Here is a 10,905-nt window from a genome sequence, read left to right on the forward strand (position 1 = left end):
CTATAATTCCACAGCAATGGGCTCAAAGGTAAGGCGCAGGACCAGGTGGTGTTTCATTCTGTTGAACATAAAACCACGGTGCGAGGGCACCGACTCAACGGCTGACCAACAACAAGAACAGCAGCATAATCCAATAGTTGAAGTGTGTTCTTTGAAACCACGCACTGCCCTTTCTGATGTAGCTGCTGTGCAGGTGAAAGATGTTAGCACTATTTCAGAAAGATTGCTTGTGTAAGAAAACAAGTAAACAGGAATAGCATACAGACACACACCTCCATCAGCCTATTTCCATATATGGTGCGAGACACCCGTAAGCGGAGTGTGCTGTCAGGTTCATTCTGACACCCAGCGACCCCGCCTTCAACCCATTCAGGCAGAGGTGACCTCTCCCCCGGACCTCCAGGGCTGCAATCTTCCCAGAAGCACATTGCCTGGTCTATCTCCCAGGTAGGAGCTGATAGGTTCCAAGAGTTGACTGAATCGTTAGCTGCCGTATTAAGCATTGCACCACGAGAGCTCTCAGTGTGTGACTGTGAGTGTGTTGTCATTGTTCAGTGCCCTATATTTGGTTTCAACTCATGCCCGTGGTGACAGAGAAGAACACTGCCTTGTCCCGGGCCGCCTCACAAGTGGTGTTATATGTGAGCTCACTGTCCATTTCAGTGATGGTCTTCCTCTTTCTCATTCACCCCGCTTGGCACCCAGTGTGCTGTTCTTCTCCAGCATCGGGTGCCTTCGGGTGGCAGGTTCAATGTACCTGAATGGCTTTGCCGTTCTTGTTGTCCGGGGAATTCTGGCTCCCTGTGATATGTTTGATATTCTTCCCCAACACCATGGTTCGAAGGCACTGGTTCTTGTCCGGGCTTTCTTATCCGTCATTTGGCTTTTGAAGCACATGAAGGATTAAAAACACGATGGCTTCGGTCAGACACACTTTAGAATTCAAGATAACGGCTTCCCATGTTTTAACATCCAACAATCGATTTTATGTCTATATTCAATAATGAAAAATTAGGTAACAAAGCTAGACATACATTACGATGAATCAAAAAATGCAGAAAGAAAGCAACTTGTTAGATCTAGCAAAATATGTACAAGCTTTTATGTTAAAAGGTAGAAAATGTTCAATAAAGCTATAAAGACAATATAAATAATTAAAATAACATACCCTTTTCTTGGATTAGAACACAACATGGTGCAGAGGTGAATTCTGTTCAAAGTAATATATAGATTTAATGCAATTTAGATAAAATTCTCAGCAATATTTTCTAGATGTATTGGCAAGAGTATTCTTGTCAACCTTATGGAGAGGTAAAGAGAAACATAACTCATCGTGACCAAGTCAATTCTGGCCCAGAGTGAGCATCCAGGACACAGTGGAACTGCTCGTGAGGGTTACTGAGACTGACTCATGTTTTTAAAACAATTTTATTGGAATGTAGTTCACATATCGTACAATTCAATCCTTTAGTCACATCAAGAAGGCTTGTACCGTCAACACCACAATCCATTTCAGAACATTTTCTTCACTCCTGTGCTCATCGTTATTAGCTTTTTTTAACACTGTAGGAAGGGAGGTCTTTTGCAACAGACTTGCCCATGCAATGCATCACTTTGTTTCTTTATTTTAATTTTTATCATTTTATTAGCACTTTATTAGGGACAGCTATTTTAACAATCCATACATCCACTGTAGCCATAAAATTTTTGTATATGTTGCCATCATCATTTTCAAAGCACTTTTTTTTTTATATTTGAGTCCTTGGTATCAGCTCCGCTCTTTCCCCTCCCTCCCCCAACTTCCCACCCTCGTGAACCCTTGGTAAATTATAAATTATTGTTGTTTTCATATGTTACACTGTCTACTGTATCCCTTCACCCACACTGCAGTTGTTTTTCCCCCTTGGGGCGGGGTAGGGGGTTGGCATTATACATTGAGCATTGTGATCAGTTCCTCCTTTCTCCCCCTCCCCCACACCTGCCCTCTACCCTCATGGTATCGCTACTCCCTTTACTGTTTCTTCCTGGTTTATCTGTCCTGGATTCCATGTGTCGAGGGTTCTTATCTGTAGCCATGTACATGCTCCGGTCTTGCCAGATTTGCATGGTAACACTGGGTCATGATACTGGGATTGGGGGTGGGGAATAAGCATTAAAGAATTAGAGGAATGTTGTGTTTCGTCGGTGCTATGCTGCACCCTGGCTGACTCATTCCTTTCCTGTGACCCTTCTGTGAGGGATGTCCAATTGTCTACAGATGGGCTTTGGGTCTCCACTTCTACCACCATCATTCTCTTCAATGTGATTGTTTTCCCTCCTCCAATGTCTAGTACATGATCCCATCGACACCTCATGATCACAAGGCTGGTGTGCTTCTTCCATGTGGACTTTGTTGCTTCCCTGCAAGGTGAACACTTGTTTAACTTCAATCATTCAGTTTCTTAATTGCTGCTTCCATGGACATTAATTGTAGATCCAAGTAAAATGAAATCCTTAACACCTCTTCTCTTTTCTTCATTTATCATGATATTGCTTGTAGGTCCAGTGGTGGAGATTTTTGTTTTCTTTAAACTGAAGTAATTCACACTAAAGATACACACACACACACACACACACACACACACACACCAGATGAAACTCCCTGCTGTCGAGTTATTGGTTCAGCCCAGGGGGATGCTCTACAGCACTTCCAATACTACACATTTTCAAGAGAGCCGATAGCTCCGTCTTTCTCCAGAAGAACAACTGGTGGGTTGGAATTGCACACCTTTCAATTAGCTGATTCCCTTGGTACCACGAGACACACTCTCGAAATGTAATTTATCTTCCAATGATATATACTGCTGTCTATGTGTGTGTGTGTGTGTGTGTGTGTGTGTGTGTGTGTGTGTGTGTGATATATGCCACATATATACTAAACTAAACCCGCTGCCACGGAGAGTTAAGTTCACGTCGTAGGGACCCAGCACGGTGTCCGGAGGCTGTCAATCTCATGAAACAGGGGTTTGAACCACCCTCTCTTTCTCTCGCTCCTTTATGTCTGTAGCTGTGTGGGAGATGTTAACAAGGAATGCAAAGTATCCACAAAACGCTTAAAACAGAGTTTGTCCTTAATATCATCAGAGAGGGTGATGGGAAATTGAACACAAAGTAATTTTGGTGGTAATATACTGGAGATGCTGTATCATAAATAATGGTCATGTTTGCAATGCCTACTACAATTGTGTCAGCGGCCATTGCCCCAAACTTTGATAAACATGGGGAAAAAGTGAGTTGTATTTCCTATTCTAACTCGTGATGCTCATTTTGCACAACGTCCCCTAAACCCATTGCCATCTAGTGTGGTCCAATTCATAGTGACCCTTCAGGCAGAACAGAACTCTCCCAAGGCTGTAATCTTTACAGCAGCGGTTCTCAACCTGTGGGTCGCAACCCCTTCGGGGGTTGAACAACCCTTTCACAGAGGTCGCCTGATTCATAAAAGTAGCAAAATTACAGTGATGAATTAGCAACAAAATAATATTATGGCTGGAGGGTCACCACAGCATGAGTAACTGTATTAAAGGGTGGTGGCATAAGGAAGGTAGAGAACCACTGCTTGATAGAAACAGAAAGCCACCTCTTTAACCCAAGGAATGGCTGGTGGGTTCAAGCCACCTACTTGTCGGTTAGCAGCCCAGCACTTTAATCGCTGTGCCAACAGGTCTCTTTCCTCTCTCTTAGCATGTTTCTCTTTATCCATCTCATTACAGAGTGCCTGTTCTTGCTGGTAGGTATCCTTTACTCAAAAATTATAAAATCGAGACTTATGACAAGCATGATTGCTGTGTGCCCCTCTCGCGTGGTTCCAGAGAACAAAGTCGACCAAACCTGAAAAGCAGGGTGAGCCTGAAACAAACCACACTGTGCCTTCTAACAAAGGTATTTTACTCAATTCACATTAGTTTGACATGAACAGTGCGTGAGGAGAAATGGAACTGTGAGCACATGGACCAAGAGTTTTCCTTCATGGTCCATCTTTCCAATTCCATGCTGCTGGCCTCCCCCACCCCCAAAAAATAATAACTCCCAATTGCATTGACCCAGGGGCTGTAACAGTGGCCTCAAGCATAGGAAACCATTGTGAAGAGAGGCCACCATGGCTGGGCAGTGTTTCCTTTGTTTTGTAGGGGTCACTATGGATCAGAACCAACTTGATGGTACCTACAAACAACAATGAGTTTGACCTCATGATATTTTAGAGAGAGCATAAATGTTTCAACCACAAAGAATATGGTTCACATCTCGTCTCTCTCCCAGATCAGAGCAGAGATGGCATGGCTCCCCTTGTGGGGGGGAGGTCTGGGAGCTGGTGTAGCAGTTGGGGAGGGGTGTGTGTGAGAGAGGAGGGATGGTGAACCCCACAGTCAGAGACAAGAGAAGACTAAGGAAGAGGGGAAAAGCTGTCTTGGTGCTGGCTTCAGATTATGGCTTCAGAGATGCTGTCGTGGCTATAGGTGCATGACGCTAAATGATCTGCCCTAACAATGGTGGATGTGAAAGCTGAACCAGTCTGTGTTGTGAATATTGGCTATTTTTAGCACCCTTTGAGTAAAAAATATGACCTCCTTTTTGTACCCTGTGCTTTGGTACAAAACCCCTGCTTCCCCGAGTCATCACTTGGTGGCTTGCCCTGGGAATCTTATCTCTTTACCATCTTGTCTCTCCACCATCTGAAATCATTTTATTTATGCAATTGCCTGCTTGCTTACTGTCAACCTCCCTTCACTAGCTTGCAAACTCTTTATGACAGACATATTCAGCCCTGTTCACAGCTTGCTCTCAGAGTCTAGAACGGTACTTGGCACATAGTATTATGCTAATATATCTCTATATCTACATATAGTCTGTCTATCATATTTATGTGTGTATATATGCATCTAGCTATATGAGGATGCTTTTAAAAGTACATAGAGGAAATGGAATCAAAGATAATGAAATTCTTCCAAAAACATTTGAAGCCCCTTGTATATGCATATATATTTATTTTTAAAATAAGTTAATTGGCCTGAGACCATTGTCCCCGTTCCTTGGTATCTGGTGAATTTACTCCCAATTCTGGCTGTGTACTGCCATTGCCTGGGGCTTGGTCTGAAGCACTGTTTCCAGATCATCACCTCTGGAGAGTCTGGTTCAGTCTGTCTTGGGTGAAACTTAGGAATCTGTGTTTTTAATTAGCATTAGGTGATTGCCAACACCCAGTGCCTGGACCGCTATGAGGAACGAGTCTCATGGGGAATATTACTGAAGACAGAACATCATTGTCAGCATTGCTGCCGAAATGTTTCCTATATTGCAAGCAATTAATTAAATATATATTCATAATTTTAAACAGTATACCTCAAAGGCCTTCACCAGTCTGTGCATTTGTTTCCAGCAGAAGCAATTCTCTTGACTCATACTCTGCAAGAAGCTAGGGAGAGCAGCTGTCCAGTCACGTGCCTCCCCATGAAAAAGGTCCATTAGACTAACGAGTACAGAGGTGCACCACTGAGAGGTTGCCCAGATGGCCTTTGGGCTTTCTTCTAGAGGGGCATCAGTACACTGTACCATCGTGGCAGATGGATTGCAGTTTGCATAGACTCTCATGCTGGGACTGAGGCCCTTTGGTTTCCCACTGTTCCCCCAAGGGGATGCCTGGTTGGCTTGATTGGCTCAAGTTGACAGCAAGGAGGAGAAACTGAGTACACATGCTTTAAAGTCATGCAACCTTGAATCTGACTCCCAAACCTGAGCCTGACGAAAGCATGATGTGGGAAATATGCATTATGTGGCCTCTCTCATGCTCAGATTTTTCATCAGTAATCAGGGATACTCCTGGCTGCCTCAGGGGTTTGTGTTGAGCTTCTAGTACAGCATGCCTGGCATTTTGTATATTCAGTGCGGAATATATGCAAACATCATACCCCCTGGGAAGACCGGCTAATGTCACTCCATTGCCAGGATTTATCGTACAAAATCCTGGAGATCCTGGTCCCCATTGGCCAAGAGAGGGCCCAGGCAACATGATGCGGTTGACCGTGAAAAAGAGAGAATAATTGAACTTTAACTTATTTTTAAAATCGTGCTTCTAAATTTCTGAATAATTTGGATATATTCTTATATTCTGAATGATTGGGATTTTAATAAATGAAGCTTTATAAGGTTACATAAGTTTCTAGAAAGATGAACTGGGTTTTCAGAAGAAAGTTGGGTTTGATTCAAATGGAGGATGAATTCAAAATACTCAAAATTAAGTTCCTAAGGAATAGTCCCAAGGAGCAAACAGAGGAGTTGTTACTGGATAATTGATTAACTCTTATTCATCAACAACTCCTGCTCCTCCCTCAACCTTTTAAGAAATTCCTAGGTAATAAACTAGGTCATTAACTCATGGTTACTTAAATCCAGACAGAAATGCAGGGAACTGGGTGGATGTTGAAAATATTATAGTTGGGATGATTCCATACCCAGAATGGATCCAGCATAAATCCATTGTGCAAATAGACCTGAACGCCAGGTTTGATTTTTTTATGACAACAATATATGACACCCAAGATATAGGCAACCCCTAGGTTCCAAACAATATCTGTTTCTAACTGTGTCTTAAATAGAATGTGTAAGTCGGAGCATGTTCACATGATTCTGACACAACATCAGCAGTTTGAAACTTCCAGTGGCTCAGCAGGAAACAAAGAAATTAGACTTTCTCTTTCTGTAAAGAGTTACAGTCTTGGAAATCCAGTGCGCATTGTCCTGGAGGGTCAATATGAGTGGGAATTGACTCGCTGGCGGTGAATTTGAGTTTGGTGTCTAGTGTAAAGGAAGGGGAAAGGAGACACCTTTACAATCATTTAAAAGCTACATGATGATGGTGACCACTGAGGAGGTGACGGTTGACTCAGTCTTTTCCAAGTGAGGGAACGCTTCCAAACCTTAAAAGATCAAATGACTTTGTTCAAAAAGCAGACATTGGTAAGACCCACTCGTCTGTCAAGGAGCATCATCACCACGACTAGTGACTACATGTTTTCATTTAAGAAAAGGTCAGATCCTAATTTTGGGAAACAAAGAATAAATCGACTTCTGTTCCACAGTAAAGCCTGTTAACCATTCAACTGAAGTGGGTGGGAGAGAGATATGTGCATAACCTGAAGGTGCCGCTCAGGAAAGCCCAGCACTACAATATCTTTCAGTCTGAAAAAGTGCATCGCAGACATGTTGCTGTTGTCGAGTCATTTCCAATGCAGAGTGAGCTGTGCACAACAGAACGCACACTTGCTGTCCGAGCCTGTGTCCTCTTCGCCATTGTTATGCCGGAGCCCATTCTCGCAGCCCTCGACTTGAGGGTCTTTACTGCTGACCTTCACCTTCACCAAGCATGGCGTCTTTTCCCAGAGCCCAATTCCACTAATAACAGACCCCAAGGATGTGCGATGAAGTCTCGCCATCCTCATGTCTAAGGCGCATGCATGCTTACTTCATGCAAGCCAGATGGTTAGTTCTGGCAGTCCCCGGTGTTTTCCATGGTTCTCCGTGGTGCCATCATTCAAACGCATCACTTCTCCTGTTATCGTCCGTATTCGGGGTCCACTTTCACATGCACTTGAGGCAGTTGAACATGCCCAGGACCTGGGGGAGGCTCAGCTTGGTCTTCAAAGGACACCCTTGCTTGTCAGCATTGTAACGAGGCCTCAGGCGGCAGATCTGCCCAGTGAAGCACATCCTTTGATTTCTGGACTGCTGCTTCCATGAGGAGGAGTGCAACAGACTAATGTTCCGTAATATTTACAAGATTTAGAAAGGCACTAGAAGCCTCAAATTTAGTTTTTGTTATTGTGTGGTCAAAGATACACCAACGTCATGATCCTCATAAATCAATATCTCCCTGGGTTCCCACTCTTCCATCCATCTCCTCTGCACTGGCCCAACCCAATCTCTGGTACTAAATGTGCTCATTTAGCAGCTGTGGGCAATGGGTCACATCATAGGAGGATATTCGTTCTCATGTCTGGCAAGGTATTGGAATCATCCAGAAGGCTTTACCCCGTTTTGTTTTAATGTGTCTAGGGTGGGGCTAGGGAAATGGCTTTTAAAAGCACCCCAGGTGATCCACATGCAAGGCAGGTTTCAGAACCACTGCTCAAGAGAAAAGAGCCTCTCTTTCCCCAGAACGAGAAGTGACTCAACTGTATGTTCTATGCCTTTCTTTGACACATTAGTCACAAGTTATGTCCCTGACTGCTTTTACATAACAATTAATTGTTTTCATGGGGGATGCTTTCATGATGAGCCCTTCCACTCTGCAGAGTTTCCCCTTTGCTTCTGTAGTGTGTTGTGCTGTAAGTTAGCTTAGTAGCTGCAGTTTTATTGGTTCACGTGGAACCTGCTAATCACTTCTCTACTTCCTCGTACTTTTGAGAATTGGACCCCAGTTCTTAATCTATGGGTGTGCATGAATAGTTCTCATTATTTGTGTATTCTCATATAAGTGTGTTAAGTGACACTAGCAACACGTGCTCAGGGAAACTGGACCATGTAATCACATCATTTATTGGAAGTGATGTAAATGTCTACATGCATGAAAAACAAAATCATTACAAGTAGACAAATAGTGTTTTCTTTATTAATTGGGTTGGGATATGTAGGAGTTAATAGTTGCCTGATTTACTTCTGTTGACTTCCCAGTCTGAGGAGAAACATAAGAAACGTGGCGGGATTCTATATGCATGTGACTGCCCAATATTCATCTACCCTCAGTTTTGACTTTGTAATTTCTCAAAGGGAAAAGCCATCCTCTGAGACTTGACTGCTTTGTCATGGGATCTGGAACCTGTCTCCAGTGTGGTTGGCACACAGAGTAGAAGTTTCATATACAAGTGATAAAAGAAATGGTCTTTAAGTTGAAACTCTGATGTAGTTTTCAAGAAAATTGGAGCAGACAGTGAGAGGGTGTCAAGTGTTTCCTGTCAAGGGTCATATAGTAAATACCTTAGGTTTTGTGGGCCATATATCTAAGTCAGAAGCCCTCATGGTGTAGTAAGTTATGTTCTGGGATGGTAACTATACGGTCGACAGTTTGAAACCACCAGCCACTCCTCAGTAGAAAGATGAGGCTCTTTACTCCCTTGAAAAGTTACAGTTGTGGGACCCCATGAGGCCGGTTCTGTTCTATAGAGTTACTATAAACTCTACGGAAGCGAGTCTAGTTTGGAGAGGTTTTGTCTGTCTCTGCTACTCAGCTCTGCCTTCCTAACATGAAAGCATCCATAGGTAATCCAAAAGTGATGGGCATGACTCTCAATAAAACTTTATTGATGGACACTGTCATTTAAACTTTATGTAGTTTTGCACGTCCTGAGATATTCTTCCCTTTCTTTGTCCCCCCCCCCCAAAATATTTGCCATGATAAGAATCATCTTAGTTTTTTGTACAGAATGGTAGGCTAGACTTGGCCCGGAAGGTTATAGTGCAGCACATCCTTCCACAGGCCAAACTCCCGTGCGATGGCAGGCTTGAATGCAACTCCTAAACATTCAGAATTTCTCCCTTGAAACAAAGTTTAGACATCTCAGGTTTGTCTCTGTAGCAGCCAAGAATGTTTGCCTAAAATGTAATTGCATTGTGTTAAATTTACTTTTTAAATTATGTTCTATGAATGGCTAGTTAAATGGATTTTCCCTTTTGCACAGAGATTAAGGAAGAGATACGGTTTGATTTGTCAAGAAATGAGTCAGTGAAGGAGAGTGTACAGGGGGAGGCATGTGGAAAGGTCGTCTGGCTGGTAATTGCCAAGTCTCGATTTGAGAAGCAGCTGTGCAAAGTCGATTATCAATGGCGGTTCTCTTCATGAGAAATGTTCCTCTGGTTCTGAAAAATGACGTACTATGTTCACTGTCGCTCATGGCATTGATGGCAAATGACAAACAAACAAAGAGCCCTAATAACTCCCCAGCTACCTCCTGATATCAGAGCCGGGTTTGTCAAAGCAAAATAAGGCGAATATTTGAGTGAGTTTTGACGTACACAGACCAAGAGCAGTTTAATTGCCACTCTCTGTTGTCTGCGATGAACATTACATACTGAACACTCACGTGGTAGTCATCTCCTTATTGGAAAATGGGACTTTATATGAGAATAAAATTCATCTTCGGCATTTTGCTCATTAACAACTTCTATCTGGCAGTAGGAACAAGCCCAGAGGGACGACGTGGCTGCTTGTGATGTGACGGTTATGTGTCAAGCGCGGATGGGTCACGATGCTCAGAGGCTTGGTGACTATGTAATGATGAACTTGGCAGTTGTGTAATGATGCAATTACCTTCCATTTTGTGATTTCATGTGCTTACCCTCCATTTTCATATAATGCTGATTTTTCCATAACAATCTGATATCTTGCATCCAACTTTGTCCATAAGTCAAGAATGGGTGTTAATAATTTATCTTTTTTTAAAATCATTTTATTGGGAGTTTGTACAATTCTTATCACAATCCATACATACATCCATTGTGTCAAGCACATTTGTTCATTTGTTTCCATCATCATTCTCAAAACATTTGCTTTCTACTTGAGCACTTACTATCAGCTCCCCATTTTTCCTTTCCCATGCCACTCCTCCTCCCTCATGAGCCCTTCATAATTCATAAATTATTATTATTTTGTCATTTCTTACACTGTCCAACATCTCCACCCACTTTTCTGTTGTTCACCCCCCAAGGAGGAGGTTATATGTAGATCCTTGTAACCAGTTCCCCCCTTTCTACCCCAGCTTCCTTCTACCCTCCAGGTATCGCCACTCTCAGCACTGGTCCTGAAGAGATCATCTGTCCTGGATTCCCTGTGTTTCCAGTTCCTCTCTGTACCAATGTACATCCTCTGATCTAGCC

Source organism: Tenrec ecaudatus, chromosome 2, assembly GCF_050624435.1.
Source record: "Tenrec ecaudatus isolate mTenEca1 chromosome 2, mTenEca1.hap1, whole genome shotgun sequence".
Lineage (NCBI taxonomy): Eukaryota > Metazoa > Chordata > Mammalia > Afrosoricida > Tenrecidae > Tenrec > Tenrec ecaudatus.